Source organism: Lutra lutra, chromosome 4 (genome assembly GCF_902655055.1).
Source record: "Lutra lutra chromosome 4, mLutLut1.2, whole genome shotgun sequence".
NCBI lineage: Eukaryota > Metazoa > Chordata > Mammalia > Carnivora > Mustelidae > Lutra > Lutra lutra.
The window spans coordinates 28,085,834-28,111,254 of record NC_062281.1 but is presented as its reverse complement, the minus strand read 5'-3'; the positions used below and the strand labels follow the sequence as shown (position 1 = coordinate 28,111,254).

Genomic DNA, 25,421 nt, shown 5'->3' with positions numbered 1-25,421 from the left:
CTCCCTGCTCAGTGGGGAGTCTCCTTCTTCCTCTCCCTCTGCCCCTCCACATGCTTGTACTCTGTCTCTGTATATATATTAAATAAATAAATAAAATCTTTTAAAAAAATACAATTTGTTTGAAAAACAAAAAGAGACCAAAGATTATAGTGGGACTCTGTATAATACACACTCTGCTTGAGAGACAAAAATAATTATATCAGGCAGTGCTTTATTTATCATAATTTGAGTTATAATGCTCAGAGGGTACAACATTATACTTCAGATCAAAAATATCTGAAGATGTATGGCTATTAATTGATCTAAAGACACAAGCATCAAAAGTATAAATAAGAAATGAAAATATGGGCGCCTGGGTGGCTCAGTGAGTTGGGCCGCTGCCTTCGGCTCAGGTCATGATCTCAGGGTCCTGGGATCGAGGCCCGCATCGGGCTCTCTGCTCAGTGGGGAGCCTGCTTCCCTCTCTCTCTCTCTCTCTCTGCCTGCCTCTCTGTCTACTTGTGATCTCTCTCTGTCAAATAAATAAATAAAATCTTAAAAAAAAAAAAAAAGAAATGAAAATATAAGGAAGTTAGGTGCATTTTCTTTCTAACAGAATCATAAAAAATGTTTTGGTTTTCTTTAGCTTGAAACAACACTTGAATGTACAACAGTAATTGATATATTTGCAAAGATTAATCTAATAGGAAGTACAATATTTTGTCATTATTCTCATTTCATATTTTTATTTAAATATTTCATATTTTGTTTGCCATTTAAAACTATTGAAAATAATGTTACATATCTTTTGATTTAAATGATTATATGGTCTTATATTTCCCATGCTCACATTCATAAACATTTTAATGCCTTTGGGCATTTCTTCTTCCATTCTTAGGTTCAGAGTTATTATATCCACATATAGTCTTCTTCTTGGTCAAAGGGGGTTTTAACTTTAACTTTAACATTCTTGGTATACTGTTATTTATCAGCCATCAGATGTTTTTGAAAATTGTATAAAAATCCATACAGATATTTAGTTTTAATGTCATATATGTAATTACAATTAACATCATGACTTTAATATGTGATTTACATAGGCAGCTGTGGTGAACACTGTAGTATATTGCTTCCATATCATCTCCTCTACCTCTTTCAAGAACAAAATACTCCTCCCCAAACTCAAGTCTGCCCAGAAAATTCAGAAGGCTAAATGAATATTATGTATAATACCTCCAACCCAGTCTTTTTTTTTTACTAGCTAAATTCCATGGTTTTTATTTTTTAATTTAATTTAATTTGATTTTTTAAAATTTTATTTTATTTCTTCAGTGTTCCAAGATTCATTATTTATGCACCACAACGAGTGCTCCATGCAATACATGCCTTCCTTAGTACCCACGACCAGGCTTTCCTAACCCCCCCCACCCTCTTTCCCCTCCAAAACCCTCAGTTTTTTTCTCAGAGTCCACAGTCTCTTATGGTTCATCTCCCCCTCCAATTTCCCTCCATTCACTTTCCCTTTCCTTCTCCTAATGTCTTCCATGTTATTCCTTATTCTCCACAAGTAAGTGAAACCATATGATAATTGACTCTGCTTGACTTATTTCACTCAGCATAATCTTCCCCAGCCCTGTCCATGTTGATACAAAAGTTGGGTATTCATTCTTTTTGATGGAGGCATAATACTCCATTGTACATATGGACCATAACTTCTTTATCAATTCAAAGGGCATCTTTGCTCTTTCCACAGTTTGGCAATTCTGGCCATTGCTGCTATGAACATTGGGGCACAGATGGCCCTTCTTTCACTACATCTGTATCTTTGGGGGTAAATACCCAGTAGTGCAATTGCAGGGTCATAGGGTAACTCTATTTTTGATTTCTTAAGGAATCTCCACAGTTTTCCAAAGTGGCTGCACCAACTTGCATTCCCACCAGCAGTGTAAAAGAGTCCCCCTTTCTCCATGTCCTCTCCAGCACATGTTGTTTACTGTCTTGTTAATTTTGGCCATTCTAACTAGTGTAAGGTGGTATGTCAATGTGGTTTTGATTTGAATCTCCCTGATGGCTAATGATGATGAACATTTTTTCATGTGTCTGTTAGCCATTTGTATGTCTTCTTTGGAGAAGTGTCTGTTCATGTCTTTTGCCCATTTTTTTATAAACATTTTTTTATTTATTTTCAGCGTAACAGTATTCGTTGTTTTTTGTACCACACCCAGTGCTCCATGCAGTTCGTGCCCTCTCTAATACCCACCACCTGGTTCCCCCAACCTCCCACCCCCCCACCTCTTCAAACCCTTCAGATTGTTTTTCAGAGTCCATAGTCTCTCATTGTTCACCTCAGTTCCCTTGTTCACATCCAATTCCCCCCAACTCCCTTCTCCTAATTGATGTGATTATCCATTTTGTGTTTGTTCAGTTTGAGGAGTTCTTTATAGATCTTGGATATCAGCCCTTTGTCTGTAGTGTCATTTGCGAATATCTTCTCCCATTACGTGGGTAGCCTCTTTGTTTTGTTGATTGTTTCCTTTGCTGTGCAGAAGCTTTCGATCTTGATGAAGTCCCAAAAGTTCATTTTTGCTTTTGTTTCCTTTGCCTTTGGAGACATATCTTGAAAGAAGTTGCTGTGGCCAATGTCAAAGAGGTTACTGCCTCTGTTCTCCTCTAGGATTTTGATAGATTCCTGCCTCACGTTGAGGTCTTTTATCCATTTTGCATTTATTTTTGTGTATGGTGTAAGAGAATGGTTGAGTTTCATTCTTCTACACATCGCTGTCCAATTTTCCCAGCACCATTTATTGAAGAGACTATCTTTTTTCCACTATATATTTTTTCCTGCTTTGTCAAAGATTATTTGACCATAGAGTTGAGGGTCCATATCTGGGCTCTCTACTCTGTTCCACGGGTCTATGTGTCTGTTTTTGTGTCAGTACCATGCTATCTTGGTAATCACAGCTTTGTAGTAAAGCTTGAAATCAGGCAACGTGATGCCCCCAGTTTCGTTTTTCTTTTTCAAAATTTCATTAGCAATTCGGGGTCTTTAATGTTAACATACCAATTTTAGGATTGTTTGTTCCAGCACTTTGAAAAATGCCAGTGGAATTTTTATCAGGATCTGCCATACCAGGCTTAATTAGTGGTGGGGGAAAAAAAATCTGTTTGTTCCAATTGGTCATTTAAGTTTAATAGTATAAGATCAATTAATGATAACAATACTTAGCAAAACCTTCGGAAGGAAAGGAGAGTGTTTTAGAAACCATTTGTTTGTGTGTCTATGTGTCTTTGTTTGCATGTATGTGTGGCAGCTTTGTTAGTTTTTATAGTCAGTACTTTTTAAATGAAAACAATTTGACCAAATAATCTGTCACAGAATTTTTGAAACCCATTAAAAACAAAGTTAATGAGGAAAAAAAAAAAATCCCCTGCCCCAAACAGACCAACCCCACTCCTACCCTAGTTTGCAGGGGTTTTTTTGTTGTTGTTTTTGTTGTTGTTGTTGTTTTTTAATTTATTTGACAGAGAGAGAGTAGGCAGAGAGTCAGGCAGAGAGAGAGAGGAGGAAAGCAGGCTTCCTGCTGAGCAGAGAGCCTGATGAGGAGCTCAATCCCAGGAGACTGGAATCATGACCTGAGCCGAAGGCAGAGGCTTTAACCTACTGAGCCACCCAGGCATCCCCCTAGTTTGCAGTTTTTTTTGTTTTTTTTTTATATTTATTTATTTGACAGAGAGATCACAAGTAGGCAGAGAGGCAGGCAGAGAGAGAGAGAGGAGGGGGAAGCAGGCTCCCTGCTGAGCAGAGAGGCTGATGCGGGGCTCGATCCCAGGACCCTGAGATCATGACCTGAGCTGAAGGCAGAGGCTTAACCCACTGAGCCACCCAGGTGCCCCCTAGTTTGCAGTTTTAATGATTCCTGTCTCCTCCCTTCTCTGGCTCACGGAGGAAGATCTCTACCACTTTCTAACTGATCTCCCTACTTTCTAACTGATCATAGCCATTTACTTATGCAGACTTAAGTGGGGCAAAGGGTATTTAGAGAAACTAGATGTCTTCCAGGGGATGTGTTGCTAAGTGTGATAGTGATGATTACTTGCCTCACTACTAGTTTCCAATCAATTAAAAAAGAAATTTAAAACTCTGTCCTACAAAGAGATCACAATTGCTTAAAATTGCTTAAAGAATTGCTTAAAATCTCTGTTTTTCCATCATTTTGTCAGTCTCTGGACTGTTTTAGGTGCTAGCTGAAACTCAAGTTTACTTGAGTCAGAAATCATATGTTCTAATCTTTTTGCTTTCTAAACTATATTCACTCTTTTTAAAAGAACTTAAAACTTTGGCTGATATAGGATATGGTGGCAGTGGTAGAGACTTAAGAAAGGGATTTTGTTTTTGTTTTTCTTCCAGTAGATGCTGTTGAGTTCAATTGATGCCTTGGAAAGGCTGAGGATGATTAATCCTCAATTAAAACCTAAGTGTGAAAGGCAGATGGCCTCATTGGCAGCATGTACAGGGACTCTTATTTCCTGCAGCTGGAACACAGAAAATACATAGGATCAGGACTAAGACTTAATTATGAAAAAAACAGAGCTCCTGAGAAGGTTGTATTCTCATTCTCAGTAATATATTACACTAAGGTCAGGGATCTTAAAGGAAGGATTGGGAATCTGAGACTTCCTATGGAGTTTTCTTTGTAAATGCACACTCAGATATCTTCAAATATCAATTCTCCTGACAGCTTTGCACTTAGAAAAGTGTCCCTTTAGGTCTTTGTGCCAAAGCATAGAGCTCACCTCTTGACTGAAGAAAACAGAGGGGTCTCTTGTAGGAAACATCCCCTCATCATCTAACTGTGAATTTCCTCCTGGCCACAAATGTAATAATTAGCTTTGCAATAGTTTCCTGTGTCTGCTGTAACAAATCACCTTAGTGCTTCAGACAACAAAAATTTATTCTTTCAAAGTCCAAAAACAGTATTACAAGCTCACCCTCATAGTGTCATCATGGATGTGTTCATTCAAGGGGATCCAGGGAAGAATCATTCCTTGCCTCTTTCAGCTTCTGGTACTATCTGCATTCCCTGGTTTGTGGTCACAATGTTGCAGGGTAGCAGGCTCCTTGTCTCAGGAGTCAAAGAGTTAACTGTTTGCAGTTACAAAAGAGTGAAGTGAAGTTAAAGTTTATTAAGTGAAGGTAAGAACAGGAAAGAAAAGGAGCTCTGCAGTGAGAGGGGTCCTGAATGGGTTGCCACTGAGGGCTTTTATGGTGGAGCTTTTATGAGAAACTGACCAGAGTGGTGTCTGGTGTCTTAAAAAAAAAAAAAAAAAAAGAAAGAAAGAAAGGAAGGGGGGCGCCTGGGTGGCTCAGTGGGTTAAGCCGCTGCCTTCGGCTCAGGTCATGATCCCAGGTCCTGGGTTCGAGCCCCACATCGGGCTTTCTGCTCGGCAGGGAGCCTGCTTCCTCCTCTCTCTCTGCCTGCCTCTCTGCTTACTTGTGATTTCTCTCTGTCAAATAAATAAATAAAAAATCTTTAAAAAAAAAAAAAGAAAGAAAGAAAGGAAGGAAGGAAGAAAGGAAGAAAAAGAAAGAAAGAAAGAAAGAAAGAAAGAAAGAAAGAAAGAAAGAAAGAAAGAAAGAAAAGCTGACCAGGGAACTTAGTAAGTTTCTTGTCAATATCATGGTAGATTTGTAATATCGTGTCTATATTTAGAACGAACATGTTGGACTTGTAACTATCATGAGCACAAACAAGGCCTTCTTCTAAATATCATGAGAACAAAGTGTTCCCTTTACTCTGGTTAATATCTCACCCATAACATTGCACCGCATCTGGGATTTCTGTGAGCCTGGTTTCATATCCCCCTCCCCCAACATGAGCCTGGTCATGTAGTCCCCTACATATCTCTCTCCTAGATCACCTGCCTTTACTCAATAACATTCCAGTTTCTGTCTCCATCTTCACCTTGCTTTTTCCTCTTTTGTGTATGTCAAGTCTACTATCTCTTTTATATGAGGGTGCCTGTGACAGTATATAGTTCCCACCCTGATAATCCAGAATAATCTTCCCATTTAAAGATCCTTACCTTAATCTCATCTCAAAGACCCTTTATTCAGGGTGCCTGGGTGGCTCAGTGGGTTAATCCTCTTCCTTCAGCTCAGGTCATGGTCTCAGGGTCCTGGGATCACACCCTGCATTGGGTTTTCTTCTCAGCGGGGAGCCTGCTTCCCCCTCTCTTTCTGCCTGCTTCTCTGCCTGCTTATGATTGCTCTCTCTCTCTGTGTCAAATAAATAAATAAATAAAATCTTTTTTAAAAAAGACCCTTTTTTCTTATAAGGTAACATTAGTTTTTAAGAATTAAGACTTGATATTTTTCGGTGGCCATTCCTTGAGTAAGTTAGCTTACTATAGGAATTAATTCATAGCACTATCTAATGTGGAAAGAACTAGAGTAAAAAAGGAACATACTCTACTGTGAATGAACTGCAGAATTTTGTCAACAAGTATGTACTAGCAGAAGATGGGGTTGTGTGTATATGGTTGGATCCTGAAGATACTGAATCAAGAAAGGTGGAATGTAAGGTTGGATTAAGGAGAATTATCTTCTACATAAAAGCCCTCTCCCATGACATAGCAAGATCCCATTGAATTACAAGTTTGACTGCTTCCTGAATACTTCAGATATTTTGTGTCCAAGCACCAGAAGCTAAGAAAAGAAGTCACTAGTGTGACAAGGGTGATTATTTCTCATCAGCTGTAAGAGGTTGGGGATGATTTTACATAATGAGGGTGTGAAGGAAAGGTCCACTCCAGCATCCTTTAGTAGTTTTCTTGCCTAATTGTAACTGTGAATGTGTATGTGCAGCATTCCTAGCCTGAGAACACTGTTGTTAACAAGAGCTTTTATCACTCAGGAATGAGGACTTAAGTACTATCATCATGTAAGTCACCAAAACCTGTAGAAATGATAATGGAAAACGAGGATTTAGAATAAATAGGAGAGGAAGATGGTGGGAACTAGCTATGGCCCTGAAAATGACTGCTGAACTGGGCCTGCATGTCACTAACCTTCTTCCAAATTTCAACTGAGGAAGTAAGGCCCGCAAGAGCCATAGAGAAGCTGCTTCCCATATATGTGGTGAAGTGATTTGTGCAGCACATGGTGCTATGAAATTGTAGAGAAGATATTTTCATGCTTCTGAATGTTCAGGGCTTTTCGAGCAAAAAATACAGGAAATCTAGATTAAAGAATTGTTGAATAGTAACCCTAAGAGTAAAATACCTCTGAGAGATTTATTGGTTTATCTCTTCTGAGCTATGTGTTCACAGTCCAACAAAGGATAAAAGCCCAAGCCATTAGTTTATATTCCAAAAGACTGTAAAATCCTGGAGACCTCTCCCAGAGAAGCTTGGAGGGTTTTCTCCCTGTCTTGGGAGAGGAAGGTGGCAGCTGTCCAGCTGTTCCTCTATAAATTCCCAAATTTATTACACCAGTGTTCCTCATCAGTGATACAATCCCCTGAATGTGCAGCAGACAACTGCCCTCATTGTATTGCCCCAGGGAAATTGGGGTAAGGAGAAATGATGATGCTGTTGCTTAATTCTGATGTTTCATCCAGAAACAGCATGCTTTATTTTAATTTATTTACTTTTAAATATTTTGTTTATTTATTTTGCGAGAGTGTGTTCACATGCGCACGAGGCAGTGGAGGGGCAGAGGAAGAAGGGGAGAAAGAGAAGTGGACTTCCTACTGAGCTGAGTGTGGGCTTGATCTCATGATCCTAAAATCATGACTTGAGCCGAAATCAGGAGTTAGACTCTTAATTGACTAAGCCACCTAGGCTTCCCCCAGATACCTACATAAAACTTAACTGGGGTAGAGTTGGCAGCCATATAGTTGTGCTGCTAAGATGTACTTGCTTTATTTAAGAAAAAAAAAAAAAAAGCTTTATTGAGGTATAGTTGATATGCTAAGAACCATGCATTTAATATTTACTACTGCATGAGTTTGGACATAGGCAAACACTGGTGATATGATTATCACAATCAAGGGAATAGATGTATCCAGTATCTCCCAAGTTTCCTTATGTCCCTCTGGGCATTGGTTTGTTTGTTTTGTAGTTTGTTTTTACTTTGAAGAGAATGTATTGTGAGTGGGGTCATTGGTAGACACTCTCTAGCTGCCACACAACTGGATACCCAGCTGTGGTCATGACAAAGCTGTATTCTTTCTGGCCTGCTTGAAGACAAGCAGTGAAGAGACTGGGGTCTACTGGGTCATTCCAGCCCAGTGTGGTGCTCCACTAATGGCATTCTCCCATCTGGGGCTTTCCACCTAATTGGTCAAGAATTTTTCAGAAAACTTCACTGAAATCTGAGAATCTTCTTTCCAATCCTCCTTTCTTCCTCTTTTCTTCTCACAGTTATAAAACCTGAATCCTGGCTTGAAGGCTCTGCTTACCTTTTCCTGCACCACACATCTCTTCATTGTCTAATTAGATTTTAGTCTTTGTTCCTCAGTAGAACTGAACTAGCATAGAAACAGTTTGCATATAGGTGGGATCCTAAACAGTACACAGTCTCCTCCATTCTGCCATAATATATTCTGTAGAATTAGGCCATTTCACATACACTGAACTACTGTATAAACAACATTCTTTTAATTCTTCCAATAAACAAGAAGTGGCCAGTAGGTTAAAAGTGTTGGGAAGGGGCGCCTGGGTGGCTCAGTGGGTTGAGGCCTCTGCCTTCGGCTCGGGTCATGGTCCCACGGTCCTGGAATTGGGTTGCAATCCAACAAATTGTGTTGCAAATCCATGCTACTTCTTGTCATATAATCCAGCAGACCCTACAGTATTAAAAGTATTAGTGCTAATGGAAGATGACCTGTGGAGTTTAGAGCAAGCCCCAATAGGAAAATCCCATGTGACAAAAACCATGCTATCTATAGAGGAAAATTATACATCTTTTGCAAAATAACTCCTTGTATGATAGTAAGTCCAGGTAGAGATGAAGTGCCTAGGCAATGAACATCAAATAAGCTGTGTTTCATCCTTTAATTAATAAGATTGGGTGGGCCACTCAACATTCCATAGCAAGGTAAATGTGGCAAATACAGTCCAAAAGCAATATTGGAGGAGGCAAATAAATTATGTGAGCAGTAGCCAGATCCTATATCTTCTACCAAATTGTACCGGTGCATCTCCCATTAGGAATATAAAACTCACCAGGCATAGCAGTGGGAACGTTAATTCATCCTACTAAATGTCAACTTGTAAGTACTCCAGGAAAAGCAGCTGACCAGAATTATGAAGAATATACTTTCCTAACATATTATATGAATAAGTGGATCCAAGGAACACAAGGGATAAGTCTATATTGGATTCTCTAGGGATTTCCTAGAATTCCCCTGCTAGTAGAATAAATTATTCATTCCCTTAGTTCTGAGAGTGTTGGGAACTGCCAATAGTCAGCTGAGTACCTCTTTAGGAATTGTTCTTCTCTGAAGAAAGCTTTCTTGTCCAAAGTCATTCCTCTTATCCAAAAAGCCATCATCCAGTGACTGGTCAGTGCAAGAGAGGTAGGCTAAGTTCCTTTACTTCAATATGGGTCAAGTCTGCAGGGCCATCCCCATCCCACATATCTGAGTTTGATGAACTGATGAACTGTTCTAACTAAATCTTTCAAATTCTTGTTCTACCACTTCTTTTTTTCATTTCTCTATAATGTACATCAAAAGAGTACTTCCCAATTAATCTCCTGGACAAAAACCCCTGTCTCAGATTCTGTTTCTCAGAAAACCTAACTTCCAACTCCACTTGTTTATACTCTGATTTTTAAGATTATAAAATTGTTGATAGTTTTATATAATCTTATATAAAAACAAAACAACAACAAAAATCAGGAAATATGAATTTTTTGCTTTTCCAAAGTAATGTGAAAGTATTGTGGGTACTCAACATGTACTTGTTTAACATTAATGAATCTCGCAGATCATTGGCTTCTTATCAAAGAAGATGAAATGTTGAGAGATTTTTCAAAATAAATGTGATACCAGATGTCCTGCTGTTCATAGATGGTGTATCCTCATTTAGTTTTTTAAAACCCAGAGGTTATTTCCAAGTGTTATTTAGACAAGTAAATCATAAATACTAGATTAGATTATTCCTGGTTCTTCCAAATTCTGTAAATTGTAATTTTACTCACTAATTCTGGTACTCAATATATGTATTTTCTTCTTTTATAATTTTGATGAGGATTAGAGTCTTTGTGATGTCCCATTTAGAATGCCCCTTATCAGTAGCCTATATGGTCTTTGTGTAACAGCTGCATAAATTTCCTATATATCTTTTTTAATTTTCTTTTTTAAGTAATCTCTATTACCCAACATGAGGCTCAAACTCATAACTCCATGATCAAGGGTCACAAACTCTATTGACTGAGCCTGCGAGGTACCCCTACATAAATTAATAATAAAATACATCCAGGGAAACATGAAAACACTCCCTCAACTTAGCAACTCAGTTACCTCAACTTAGCAACTCAGATTTATGTCACTTATTTTCTCTAACAGTCTTTCTCTTTTAATATAATCTCACCATTAAAAACAAAACTAAGACTCTTAATCTCAGGAAACAAACTGAGGCTTGCTAGGACATGTGGGAGGGGTCAGGGGAGGGATAGGGTGGCTGGGTTATGGACATTGGGGAGGCTATGTGCTATGGTGAGTGCTGTGAATTGTGTAAGACTGATGATTCACAGACCTACACCCCTGAAGCAAATAATACATTATAAGTTTATTTAAAAAAAAATAAATAAATCAGTCAGCCTAAGGAGAGAGAGAAAGAGAAAACAAAACAAAAACAAAACAACAACAACAAAAACCTTTATCTCATTCAGAATACCTGAACATTGGCATACAGCTTAGGTCCCTCTGGACAGTTTTGATATTTTAATGAACCTGGAAAAAAAGATTAAGGTTTGGGGCCCCTGGATGGCTCAGTCAGTTAAACGTCTGCCTTTGGCTCAGGTCATGATCCCAGGGTCCTGGGATCCAGCCCCACATCTGGCTCCCTGCTCAGCAGGAAGCCTGCTTCTCCCTCTCCCACTCCCCCTGCTTGTGTTCCCTCTCTCGCTGTGTCTCTCTCTGTCAAATAAATAAATAAAATCTTAAAAAAAAAGATTAAGGCTTGTTACCCTTACCTTTGGTAGCTCCCTACCATCTGCCTCAGAGTTTATAAGGCAAATATTTTTAAATTTGAAAGGAGAAGTATAAGTAAGATGGTCCTTTTGATGCAGAGAGAACTTCATTTTTAAGATATACAGCTCTTTATCTTGGCGCTATCTCTCTTGTATCCTTTCCCAGAACTTTTTACTATCGAGGTTGATAGTCTGTCAAGGCTTTTGACCTGGATATAGTGATTGCCCAGAGTTTAACTCTTTCTGCTTTTGAATCAATCTCTTTAAATTTTATTAATTCTCTACTAGAGTTTTTATGGATTTGAGGAACAGGTTTTCAAGGAAAAAAAAAAAATATGATCAGGCAATTTGTCTCTGCCCAGACTATGTAATGCATCATAAACAGAGCAAGAAATTAGCTACTCAGAATCTTTCTCATTAGTCATTTCCCAAGGAATTTCTCCCACATTAATTTTGTCTCTGCTAAAAATTATTTTAATGGATAACATGAATATCACAAAGCATATTTAAGATACCAGTTTCAAAAAGAAAATTTTTCAAGCAGTTTAGAATTTCAGCCTCTGGGCGATCTGGATGGTAGATTAGGTTTAGTATTCTCCTTTCAACATGTATTTATTTATTTATTTATTTATTTGAAAGAGAGAGAGAGACAGTGCACACATGAGCAGGAGGAGAGGCAGAAGGAGTGGGAGAGAAAGAATCCCAAGCAGACTCTGTTGAGCTAAGAGCCCAGTGGATACCCTCCAGACTCTGAGATCAAGACCTGAGCTGAAATCAAGAGTTGGATGCTTAATGGACTAAGCCACCTGGGCACCCCTCCTTTGAACATTTTTAACTTCATACTTTATCTTTTTCCATGGATACTCTATACCCCCAAATTGTGGCTATCATCATCTCCATTATCTTGGTCAGAGAGAAAAAAAGAGAGGGAGAGAGAAAGGGAGAGGAAGGGAGAGAGGGATGGAGGAGGGAAGAAAGGAAGGAAGGAGAACGAAGATACTCCAACCATATGTGAACATATTATTTTAAGCTATTGTTAGCAGGATGTTGTCACTGAGGTCCCTAATAGCTCCAGCTACAACAAGCAAATGAATACATGAAAAAATAAATAAACCACTATGTACATATATATTCAAAGTAATTCATTTAAAACATGTACAGTATGAATATTCACTCACTTAATATTATACTTGATCTTAGCCAAAAGGCCAAGAAGTGATGAGTCACTTAATATTAAAGAGAAAATAAAACACTTATAGTTATTTGGGGAAATAGAGCTGATTTACAGTTGGACTTGAGAAACTCTGTCTTTAAGTCTGGGTCAAAATAAGGACAGTGGCTGGGTGACACAGACAGTTAAACATCTGCCTTCAGCTCAAGTCATAATCCTGGTGTCCTGGGATTGAGCCCCACATAGCGCTCCTTGAACAATGAGCAGCCAGCTTCTCTCTCTTCCTCTGCAGCTTTCCCTGCTTGTGGTTGCTTTCTCTCTCTGTCAAATAAATAAAATAAAAATCTAAAACAAAAAGAAAAATAGAAAAATGAGGACAATAGATTTATCATATTCTCTTTAAGTCTAAAACTCCTTGGAGGACCCTCAGTGTCAGCATATTTAACAATGGCTTTTAATTGGTCTAACCAGCTTAATAAGCCTACCTTGTTTACATGATCTTGTACAGATCTTAATGATTGAAACCAGAAACACAGTACAATACATGAGTTCAAATAAAAGCCCATGAGGAGGGTGCACATAGTGTGTGTCATGGACCTACAGTGCTCACCTTCACTCTCTTCTGCAGCCCTAAATAATAACTATAATGAGTATGCTCTGTAAAGTCTGGTGAGTCCGTTCAAATATCTGACCTGGGGAATTCTTTGCACCATATGATTTCTCTTACTTACTCAGCTCAATAAGTTCAATATCCCTTCTATAAATTTGTACTGTTGAAAAAAATCTTTCTTTTTTCCCCTTCCCCCCTCCTTTCTTTCTTCCTTCCTCCCTTCCTCCCTCCCTTCCTTCCTTCCATTCTCCTTCCTTCCTCCCTCCCTCCCTCCCTTTCTCTCTCTCTCTCATTGGAATACAGTTTTTTACACCTATACAACTCTTCATCTGGTATACTTCTTTTGTTTTTTTGTTTTGTTTTGTTTCATTTTGTATGGCTGACATGTGTGCTGATCCTTCTGGGGACAGGCATGGTCTCAATTCAAATACCTACTCGTACTCAGAAAAGCCTGGATGGGATCAAAGCAGAAAGCTGCCTTTTCTAGAGGTCATTTTTTCCCCTCTGGTTTGTAGGCAGTTTGTCTTCACACTCTGGTCTCTGAACCCTTTCTAATTAAATGAACTGAATAAATGCTGGTTAGAGTATGGGTACATCCTCTTGGGAATGTTAATTCCCTACAATTTACCAACTATGTTTACAGACTTAAGAAAAAGGAAAGGAGTCATTGAAAGAACCTTTAGACTTCTATTATCGCTTCACCTGGTATCCTACATCAAAATTTCATTCAAATGAGAGGAAGGTTTAATTGTGACTCCCGGATTTTGGCCTTGGGTAATTGGGTGAGCACTGGTGACATTTACAGGTAGGGTAAGTATTGGTTATTTAGTTAAGTGCAGTGTTGAATGATAGAATGAAGTGTTTTAGCTGTACCATACTGTGTTTGAGTTTCCTATAAGACATTCAAATGAAAATGACAAGAGGGCAGGTGAATGTTTGATATTCCTGAGAACAGATGTTACTCAACTGGAGTTTACTAAGATACCTGTATTTATTTTGAGTTTATCAGTATTCTAAAGTTATAATGAGTTGTCAGTTTTTTTTTCAAAAGGAAAAATTTGAATGTAACCTGAAAATAAAATTATTTTGCACATCATCATTATTATTATTTTAGTTTTGCCTCAACTATCCGTCGTGTGCATAAACCCCAAGTAAAGAGCTATTCATCAAGATAAAATCAATGGTTGTCCTCCTATTTCAATCCATCATCAGTGAGGACTAGAAAGGACAATAATAATGGATATAACACAATTTGACTTGGAAGATTTTCTTGAAGAGAACAAATAAAAGCTGTTCAACATAGAGCACTGCCTACATAATTTGTCTTTGAGCTTGTTTGGTTATTTCATCAGAAAATATTCCCAGCCTTCCAATCACTTTGCATTATACTGATGATGGTTTTTCTAGCCCAGAGCTGACCAATTATTATGGGGAGGATTTACAAAATCCACAATAAAATATCAGAAGTAATATCCTGAGTGACAATTTATAATTAGGATGAATGCGGTAGTGAGGAGAGTAAGAGTAAACATAATGTCTCTTGGTTGAGACTCTTCACTGTCTTTTCATAAGATGTTTGATAAACTGGGTCACCTGGGTGGCTCAGTCACTTAAGTATCTGACTCTTGATCTCAGCCCAGGTCTTCAAACTGTGTATGCAACTCTTGGGCAAGGGTTATGGGAACACTACTCAGCCACAGAGCAAGCATATTCTCCAATGCCCTCTACAGATTTAGCCAAGTAAGAATGGAGAAGGGAAAAAAAAAAAAATCTTAGAAGACAGAGTCAAAGGTCATGGGAAAATATCATATGGGGAACCATTACCCACTGAGGAGGAGTACCTGTGGAGCAGGGGCCTTGATTATAACTACCCAGCAGGATATCAGCTTTGCTATAAACCAGTGATTTCTGTGTCTTCCACTCTTCCTCTTTCTTTTCAAATGGGAGTGTTGATTGTGGTGTATTGGGTGTTTAGAAGGTAGATAATTTGTCTCCTCATTTTATAAATATCTGGATCAAGTCTGCCCAATACAGAGGTTACATGCGGGGATCCTGGACCTGAGCTACCTCTCAGTGAAAAAGTCAGTTTTTGTTTGTTTGGGGTTCTAAACTGAACCAAATGGTTTGGGATGATAGGGTATTCATTGCTTCCATTTTAGAATAGTTCTGCTTCTCTAAGACTCTGATGACCTTGCACTTTCCGGTTCCCTTTCAGTGTGTGTTGAGGGGATAGTTATATCCAATGAATTACAAGTGCCACTTCTGAATAGCAGCATATGAGCGTGCACATGGGATCCTCTAGCGATCCCTCTTACTCTGCCAAAGAGAATGCCAGTATTTATTCGGGAGACTCCTCTTTCAGCCAGAATCCTACAGTAGCATGTGAGAGAGTTTCATGGTGATGGACATGCAGTGTGAACAATAAGAAAACCTTTGTTATCTTATGTCATTTTAATTTTAGAATTGTTACTATAGATTAGTCATTACAGCTTGAATAAAACAGAAATAAATTATTAGAGCATTTTCACATTAATTATTTCATTTGAATCTTTACAACATTATTGGTAAGTTTTTGGATTCTCTAATTGTCAATGGAAAAATAAAGAAAGCTTTAAAAATACATATTCCTTAATTTTTAACCATGTGTCTAGTTGCTTACCTTTTATTAAATGTTGTGATCAATCACCATATTTGATAGTATATTTGTATGAGTTTCGGAATGGGGAATGGGGAAGAGATGTTAGTATATTACCCAGGAGGCTAACTTAAGGATCCTTTAGAGTTGAGTGAAGATCATAGGGTATCACTTTCACAAAGAGACCTTTTTAGATTGTTACATTGTTTTGGGTCCAATCAGAAGAGGAAACTACATGGTTGTTTGAACAAAGAAAGTTTAATATAAAATGTCATTAATTACAACAAGTGATTAGAGTAAAGAGGGATTGGCAGCTAAAAAGTAAGGTGAAATCATGATGTAGATAACAGATTTAAGGAGCAGTCACTAACCTTGTGGGTTGAGAGAAACTACTCAAGGAAAAAACAGCAGAATTTGCTGGAAATATGCCTTCTGGAACTTGCCAGAAACTCACTTTGGTACTTGCTACTGGCTAAAATTGTTCACTGTGGGATTCTTCTGCCTACCGTGCACAGTAGCAGCCAGGTACTACGAAAGAACCCATAGCTGAGGGGCTGGGGGAATCTGTTGTCTACTGAATGGTGCTGGCTGACATGGACTGCATGAGCTGGACCCCAGGAGTCATTGTTCTACGATGCTGTCATGAGATATGAGGTGTCAGAGGAAGCTGCTGGTTGCCAGATTCTGCTTCTTGCTATGTGCTGGGAGATAGGCACTAGAGAAGTTGGGAGCAGGGCAGGAAACTGCAAATAAAGCCAGCACAACAGAAATAGGAAGCAAAACTCTTTCTCTGACAGTGCAAAACTCTTTCTCTGACATTTCTACTGACAAAACTTTATGCCAACGGACAGAGCAAATATTTAAAAGGACCCAGATCCATTTTCACAGAGCTATCTAAAAAGGCGAATTTGTAACTAAGGCAATAAATTTATAAGCAGCACACTCAAGAAATACCAACACTTTTTACATTTGGTATAATATCTCATATTTTTCTGGGCACTACACCCTACAAATCCATACATTTCAAGTGTGTTTGCCCTGAGTAATCTAGACAGCTCAGGTATATCCTTCTAAATGCTTTCAATAGAGGAAAATGTCTATTAATAAATGTTATCAAGAAATCCAGTTAGCACATTTGGAATAACATATGATTAGACACTTTCCCCCCAGGTGACTTCAGGGTAGGAAACCTGAATCACATACCAGCTGGTAATCCTTTAATTCTCTTTTGGTCATTGGGTAATAGTGTTGGCCATAGCATTTGAATAATGAAGAGAAAGAGCTTAGGTTTGGAATATAATCAAGGCTGTTACTACCAGAATGTAGAAACTTATGAGAAACAACTGAGAAAAGTACCTATAGGAGAGAAGCAGAATAAGTATTATTTCAGAAGATACAGAAATGATGATAGGGATGCCTGGGTGGCTCAGTTGGTTGGACGACTGCCTTCGGCTCAGGTCATGATCCTGGAGTCCCGGGATCGAGTCCCCTATCGGGCTCCCGGCTCCGCGGGAGTCTGCTTCTCTCTCTGACCTTCTCCTCGCTCATGCTCTCTCTCACTGTCTCTCTCAAATAAATAAATAAAATCTTAAAAAAAAAAAAAGAAATGTTGATGATAAAGTGTTTTAAAAAATTCTTTGAATATATTCCAGGTTTTCCAGAATCAATATTTTACACATTTATTTATATCATTACTTTAAAATGCTGTTTTCTTCTCATTTACCAAACTATAACTTGTCATTTTAACTGTATTTATAAGTTGACCAAAATGCTTACTGAAATTCAATTATTTTCCATCTTACAAATTCATATATTATATTGTGAACATGATATTTTACGCTGTCACCACTCACTATATTTTCATAACAAATAATTACAGGCAATCAATCAAAATGTCCATTGTTTGTATTACAGCATTTAAAAACCTATGAACATTAATTTCAACAATCAGAAATATTGAATGATCAGTCTCAGTACCATAAAGACACAAGACATCATGAAATAAAGTTAGCTTCATAGATTTTTGCCAATTTCTGTCACTTCTTTGCTTTTGGATATCTTCTCTGAGTAAATAATTTGAAAGGAAGGAAATTTAAAAATCTATATTGTAATGAAAAGCAGGGCATATGTGAAGTTATTTTTGTTTGTTTTTCTTTTACAAGGAATAATACTAAAGACATCATCATTTTCTTAGGGAAACTCAAGTGCAGTATAGATTTCTCTAAATAAGGAAAAGTATCTAAGTCTCACCTGTTTTCTTTGTGGGTTTTTTGTTTTGTTTTGTTTTGTTTTCCTGCTCAATGTGGTCATGGTAGAAAAGAACACTGAAAATTATTATTTCTTAGTGGTGATGCATAAGGGAAAAGACTAGGTGAGGATAAATTTCTGATTTCAGATGTTATACTATTATGTGAAATTTTTAAATGTGACTTGCATGCAAGGCTTTTTTGAAGAAATATGTGTTGGCACTCTTAAAGTCTTCATCTATTAATTTTTATGGGCATAATTTTGCATACTTCTTTGGATGTATCATTAGAAGCCACCCAGTGGAGTCTGTAACCAGCACCCAGAGGCCAACAGTCCACAGTCTTGGTCACAATTGTATGATAGTAGGGATAACAATCCAAATAAGTGTGTTTTCCTTAAATATTTGTAATAGTATTTCTTGAGTGAGGCCCATTTTAGAGTGGAAGTTTCAGAGACCATGAAAACTGTAATAATTTTGAATTGCAGAGCTGATATGTCTCATTTAGGTCAACTTCTGCCACCTAGTAAATTGCAACTTTAGTATGTTAAATGGTGCTTAGTAGCCTGACAAAGTTAATTAACTTCTAAAATATTAAACTTATTTTTACTGAGTGACTTACAGGAGGAACCTTGCTGATTATGGAGTATAGCATGAATATATTACTATTATTAATAAGACTAATTATGTGATAATTACTTCATAATTTGATATAGCTTGTGTATTCTAAAGACATAACTCACTAAATTAATTCTTCCTGAGCAGCAAGCTGCCACTTAGTACCCAGAAAGTAGTAAATTACTAATACCCGATGTCTTCAGAATTCCATATCTTGTGAGTATAAACTCTGTATCCCTAGAATATTTTTCTCATCATAGTTTTTCATTGAATTATTCCTAGCATTATAAAAGTGAAGCATATAGTTATAGCTATATATTATTATTTTCATTATAATAATATAGTATTATTTTCATTATTTCTTTTACTTTTTTTTATATCCCATGTGAAAAATTCACCTCTCTTACATTGTTCTGTATTTCATGTTGTTTTGGATAGTTGGATTTTAACCTAAGTTATTAAACACATTTAATTCTCTATCTCTGTTGGTACCAAGTATAGGAAAGATGAACAACATCTGAAGACTTGCCAGTCTTGTTTTTGTCTTCCTGTTACTTTTTTATATAATACTTTCATATAATACTTTTATATATACTTTGTTATATTTTTTACATAAATAAAATATAAAAATCAAGCACTCAAAAAATTGAACTATCCTATTGTATCTTTGCTTCCTGCTACTGTATGATTTCCTTACCTTTAAACATGTTTGTGACTCTAATAATATGTCTTAAATAGTTTAGAAATCACAATTTAACTGTCAGTAGTTCAATATCTCAGTATTGAGTAGGTCTGAACATATTCTTTATATAAGATGTTTCCAATAAGTATGTTACTCTTTGCCTTTTTTTGTGTAAAGTTCTTCTGTTTGGGACCTTAAGACCTTTGGATAGATTGTTTTCTCTCTTTTCATATTACATTTTTTTTTCATAGTGATGAATCCTGAATGGTAATAAATCTGTTTTTGGTTAGTTCATTTTATATTAAATAATAAATTTTTACAGAGTGCACACCGTACTAGGCATTTTAACAAATACAAAGAATGTCGATATAAAGTATCCCTTCTTTCAAGAAACTCACTGTCAAGCAGCAGTAGCAAATACATAAATAACTTTAGTATGATATGATGAGTAATATGACATGGACAAGGTACAAAATAGTAGAAAAAGATGTGATCAGTCTGGTGGGATATAAATTATTAAAATTGTACATGACTTTCTGAGCTTAAGGATCTTTGTCAGTGGAAGACTCTGAACTGTATTTGATAAATAGTGTACAACTTAGAATGATTTCTGACTTAGAATTACTAATGAGCCTGAATCACAATAGTATTATTACTCTATCCTTCTTTTAACAAAATACTCACCTAAACATTTTTACAAATCACTGTTGAATACAAACCTTCTTGAGCAGGATCCCTGAACTTGCTCTTATATTTAACAGTTAGTTTTAATTGTATTTCCCGTATCTAACTTATCATACTAATATTAAAGGTTATGTTCTAAAATTTGTCTATTACATCCTCAACTCTGGAATAATGACATAAATTTCAGAATATAGTGAACCATATATTTTTTCTGTTTTTGTTTGTTCATATGCAGTCCCTTCCTTTATTCTTAGAATAGTCCTTTCTACTAAATCCTACTCCTATCTTTACTCTATGTGGTTTAGAAAAACCTTTCATATTTTACTATAGTCACATCAGCTGAAGATTCTTGGTCCAAAACAGATTGTCTGGCATAAGATAAAACAAAAAGAGCACATTTTTGCAATTTTTCAAACCTAATTCATTAAAAATCTTAAGTCACAGAAATATTAAAACATATATCTTAAAATTTTGGCAACATGGTATTAAAGACAATATTCAGTGAGAAAAAAAATGAAATAGTCATTCAGAGAATTAAAGGAAAAGGTATAGAAATATCTAGAAACATTTAAGCCAATGATTATAAATATTACTGAGTACAATTGCATTCCTAAACTTTCAACTTTTTGATTTGACAGATTTCTAAGAATTTTTCTAAGTCAATTTAACTAACAAAAAAATTCACCTGCAATTCAAAAAGTGTTGAATAATGTGTAGCTATAAAACACTAAAGACATAGATTTCAAAGGGCCATGTTTTGGAGAATAGTACTGGAATCTAGTACATACCCATCCACACACAACACATCATTTTTTTTTCTCATCTTCTGAGGTAGTATTTTTTTTCCTAATAATATTTGATCATTTCAAACAAGTTATACTGAATTAAATATGATAGACTTATGACACTGAGGTTAATATAAGCACAAAATAGGGGTGCCTGGGTAGCTCAGTCAGATAAGTGTTTGCCTTCAGCTCAGGTCATGATCCCAGGGTCCTGGGATTAAGTCCCGCATCAGGCTCCCTGTTCAGTGGGGAGTCTGCTTCTTCCTCTCCCTCTGCTGCTCTTTCCTACTTGTGTTCTCTCTGTCAAATAAATAAATATAATCTTAAAAAAAAGAAAAAATATAAGCACATGTTATTTAATTCAATTCTTTAAATGATGAGAGCCAATGACATGCACATTGGCTGCAAGTTGAGATCAATGTACTAAAAGCAATTACAGAAATACAATCAAGAAACAAAGACATGTTTTTTTAATCATTATTTATATATATATTTTTTAAGATTTTATTTATTTATTTATTTATTTGATAGATCACAAGTAGGCAGAGAGGCAGGCAGAGAGAGAGGAGGAAGCAGGCCCCCTGCTGAGCAGAGAGCCCTACCTGGAGCTCAGTCCCAGGGCCCCGAGATCATGATCTGAGCTGAAGGCAGAGGCTTAACCCACTGAGCCACCCAGGTGCCCCGATATATCTATTTCTAACAAAATATCAGTTTACATTAGGGCAGAAAAAAGTTACAAAACAGTATTCCCTATTTGTTGATAAATTTAAGTACTCCCTATCCCCCATGACTAGCACTAAATAGAATAGGATGGAAATCATGACAGTAAATGTGATGTGTTTAGAGTAAGACTTTCATTTGTGTGATTTAAGTTCTTGGAGAAGTAGATGCTAAGACAGGATTAGACATGCAGGAAACTTATTGGGAGAAATACCTGTGAGGGATAGTGGATGTGGGCAGGATAGCTAGAAAAGATTTCAGACTGCAAAGCAGGCTTGACCATTGTAGGAGAAAAAAGGCAGGATAGTTAACTAGGAAGTCTCTGACTGCAGTGTGTTACAAGAAAGTTTCAGTCAGGCCAGTGGAGTCCATGACCCAAAGCCAGGCCCATCAGAAGATTCGCATGTCTTGTAGAAATGGACCTGCATTTGCATCCTTGCTACATTCAGTCACAATGGGAACAGCCCTGGGGATACCTGGCCTAGTGCAAATGCATTGCTAGATTCAGAGAGAAGCAGCTGGGACCAATAGTCAATTATATTGCATGAGCAGTATATCTGAATAGTGTGTTTTATGCCTGCTATTAACTCTAGATTTCTTATTGTCCCTCAGCAGGGTACTGGTGCAATTTAACAGAAACAAGCTAACTCCACTGTCTGTGTTGATATCGTTGCCCATTTATCTTTTGAATGATTGAATCATTCCACTTCAGTGGTCCTCTCCTCTAACAGGACTTTTTGGCATCACTTGGATTAGTTGGGGTTTTCTGAGAAGCAGACACTCAAGCTGAACTAGACTGACAAAAGATTTATTGAAGAAAATTTCTTTGACGGAAAAAAAGAGAGGTAGCCAGAGATAGTGAAGAGAACCTTCAGAGCATAGTGCATGTGTTACCTCTGTAGCAGAGTGGGAGAGAAGAAGGGCTGGGTAGAAAGGCATTCAGACTGTAGCACAGATCTTAAAAAGATTCATCCAGGCTAATGAGTCCTGGAGCCAAAGTCTCGCATCAGAGTAATCTTACATCATTTTGTATGTATGGATCTGCATTAGTCTTTCTGGCTACTCTCAGTTATTAGCTTCAGGTAGCTTTTTTGGGTGTGGCATAAGTGCTAACATGATGGTAGATTCAAAGTACAATAACAGGGACCTTTTGTTAATGTCCTTTCCCACAGCAGGAGATCTGAGTGGGTGATAATCATTGCCATCATATCATTTCTGTAGCATAACTGAATGCATGCTCCCCAAATATGAGAATAAATGAGCAGATGGTAATTATTTGAAGTATTTCAAGTTCTTGTTTGAACATTGAATTTTCTTCTTGCCCTGTCTTCCTTATGTTGAAATGATAGATAACATTAGGGCAGGAAACAATTTGATTTCTGGAGAAGGGAAAATCTAGTAGCTCTCCAGGCGAGTATAAATTTGAATTCATAGTGAATCTACCTAGCAGGTTCTGCCTCAAGACATGATCAACACAAAGGAAACCTGAGCTGCCTCACCCTGTGGTACTTGTGCGGTGTTACCAGGTGCCTAACACCACTGACCACCCTATAGTTCCTAAGACATAGTGCATTTGGAGTTAGATGTGCCCAAATACACATCAAATTTTTGTCATTTATGTCTACAGAACCTGGGGTGAAATTTATTTCACCAAATCCCAATGTAATATAAAATACTTAACATAGGGATTTTTGCGGGGGAGAGAGGGATTTTAAGGGATGAAGAACCTATGGTGTTCAGTTCATATTACTTTATTGACTGGTAGACTAGCAATGTTTTGCTGCAAACTTAGGCATTATATTGAAGCTGAGTACACTTTCACTGGCTCTTGTATTATAAGAAAAGGTGTTTTAACACAACATTATGTCTTGCATTTGACTTTATAATAGTTATGTTCCAGTAAGAGTATATTATAATGTTTTCATGCATTATATACATTACATTAATAATATAATTTATTAATTTATCATTGTATTTCAAACTTACCTATATACCATAATCATTGAGGACTATTTTTTAAATGTCCAGATTCTTGTATGCAGGCAGTCCGTGGCTTACAATGGTTCAATTTAGGATTTTTTTACTTTATGATGGTGTGAAAGCGATATGCATTCAGTAGAAACTGTACTTCAAATTTTGAATTTTGATCTTTTCTCAGGCTGGTAATATGAAATATGGTATTTTCTATTGATTCTAGACAGTGGCAGCAAGCTACAGGTCCAGTCAGTCACATGACTAGGAGGATAAACCGCCTATACCCCTATAACCATTCTGTTATACTCCATACAAACATTCTGTTTTTTATGTTCAGACAATATTCAATAAATCACATGATATATTCAATACTTTATTGTAAAATAGGTTTTGTTAGATGATGTTGTCCCACTGTAGGCTAATGCAAGTGTCCAGAGCAAGTTTAAGATCGGCCAGTCTAAGTTATGATGTTTAGCATGTTAGGTATATTAAATGCATTTTTGACTTACAGTATTTTCAATTTGTGATGGATTTATTGGCTATAACTCCATCATACATTAAAGATCTGTACTTGTTCAGATGAACTTAATCAGAACCTCATAAGACTGAGTTTTTAAGTGATACTTAGTTATCTATTTAGAGCATAGCTTTATACTATAATTTGATAATCATTCTATCATATTTAGATAAATGAACAAAAGTACAATTTTCTGATAATATTCAAAATAATAAGTAAAGTCACAACTTTAAATATCATCAAGCCTTTCATTTTCTGATCATTAGGCCCTTAAAAACAAGGAGTTACCCCTGGGTGAAAATGAGAAAGTTACGTATATTAGTTAACTAATGCTATGGAACAAATTGTCCCAAGACTTAGAGGTTTAATATAGTGTACATTTGTTATCTCACATTTTCTGAGGGTCAAGAATTTGAATGTCATTGACTCAGGGTTACTAACAAGGCTTCAGTCAAGATGTTGGTCCTGTCTACATTCATATCAAAGCTCAATTTGGGGAGGATGTGCTCCCAAGCTCATTCACTGTAGGTTGGTCTCAGATCTTCACCAGTTGTTGGCTAGAGACATCAGAACCTTGCCAGATGGGCCTCTCGATAATTCAGCACACATGTCAATTGACTTTCTGTAGAGTAAGCAAGTAAGGGAATTACAGAGGGGCCCGAGTCAGAAGCTAGAGTATATCTGTAATCTAATCTCAGAAGTGTTAATTAATTTACAACTTCATTTTATTAGAAATGAGTTGATCTGCCCAGTTTACATTCAAGAAGAGATGATTACCCAAGGTTGTGAATACCAAGAAGCAGGTATCATTGGGGACCATTTTTGAGGCTACCTACCACGGCACTAACCACTGAATTCAGTATCACTGACTTTCTCATCACTTCTATTTATGTTAATGTTATAATTCATTTACTCATTTATTCATTGATTTTATTGATTTATTGAAGTCTCTCTTTAAGACACAAGCCCATTATGAGTTTGTGCACGTCTTAGTCTGTTTAGGCTCCTATAAGATACCACACGCTGGGTAGCTTATAAACAACAAAAACGTCTTTTGTCACAGTTCTGCAGGCTGGGAAATCCAAGGTCAAGGTGTCGTCAGCAAGGTCATGTTCTGGTGAGGACTCTTCCTTGTTCATTACTGGTGCCTTCTTACTCTTTCTGCACATGGTGGAGAAGGCTAAGGTTCTGTCTGGAGCCTCTTTTTTAAGAATGCTAATCTAATTCAAGAAGACTCCACCCTCATATTCTAAATATTTCTTAAAGACTCCATCTCCTAGTATAATCAAATGGGGCATTAGGATTTCACTATATGAATTTTAGAAGGACATAAGCATTCAAGCCATAGCAATGCTCTTTAGAAAATAAGCCTATATATTTCCTATTCCTTCTGTTATTCTAGAATAACAATGGATTTATGTATCTTGAAAAATATTACATGACTATTCGGTTGATTTCTCCACAAAGTTGTCAGCCTGGTTTTATTTATCACATTGCCTGAATACATGCCTAAGTCCTGACTTTTTAGATCTGTTTTCAAGAAGCCCATGCAATTGGATGAACTACTGATGCACTTTCTAGTGCTCTCCTCTATAATCCAC

General features: G+C 37.0%; 1 long non-coding RNA gene across 3 annotated transcripts in view; it reads left to right on the top strand.

The window, feature by feature from the left end:
- LOC125099329 (uncharacterized) overlaps positions 1-25,421 on the top strand; it is a 291,963-nt gene that overhangs the window by 58,433 nt on the left and 208,109 nt on the right. The window contains exon 3 of one of the 3 annotated variants that reach the window (XR_007127106.1): positions 24,553-24,623. The exons of the other annotated variants lie outside the window; for them this stretch is intronic. This is a non-coding gene — a long non-coding RNA (uncharacterized LOC125099329). Of the gene's footprint in view, positions 1-24,552; positions 24,624-25,421 lie in introns of those variants that run through there. 3 annotated transcript variants of the gene reach the window in all.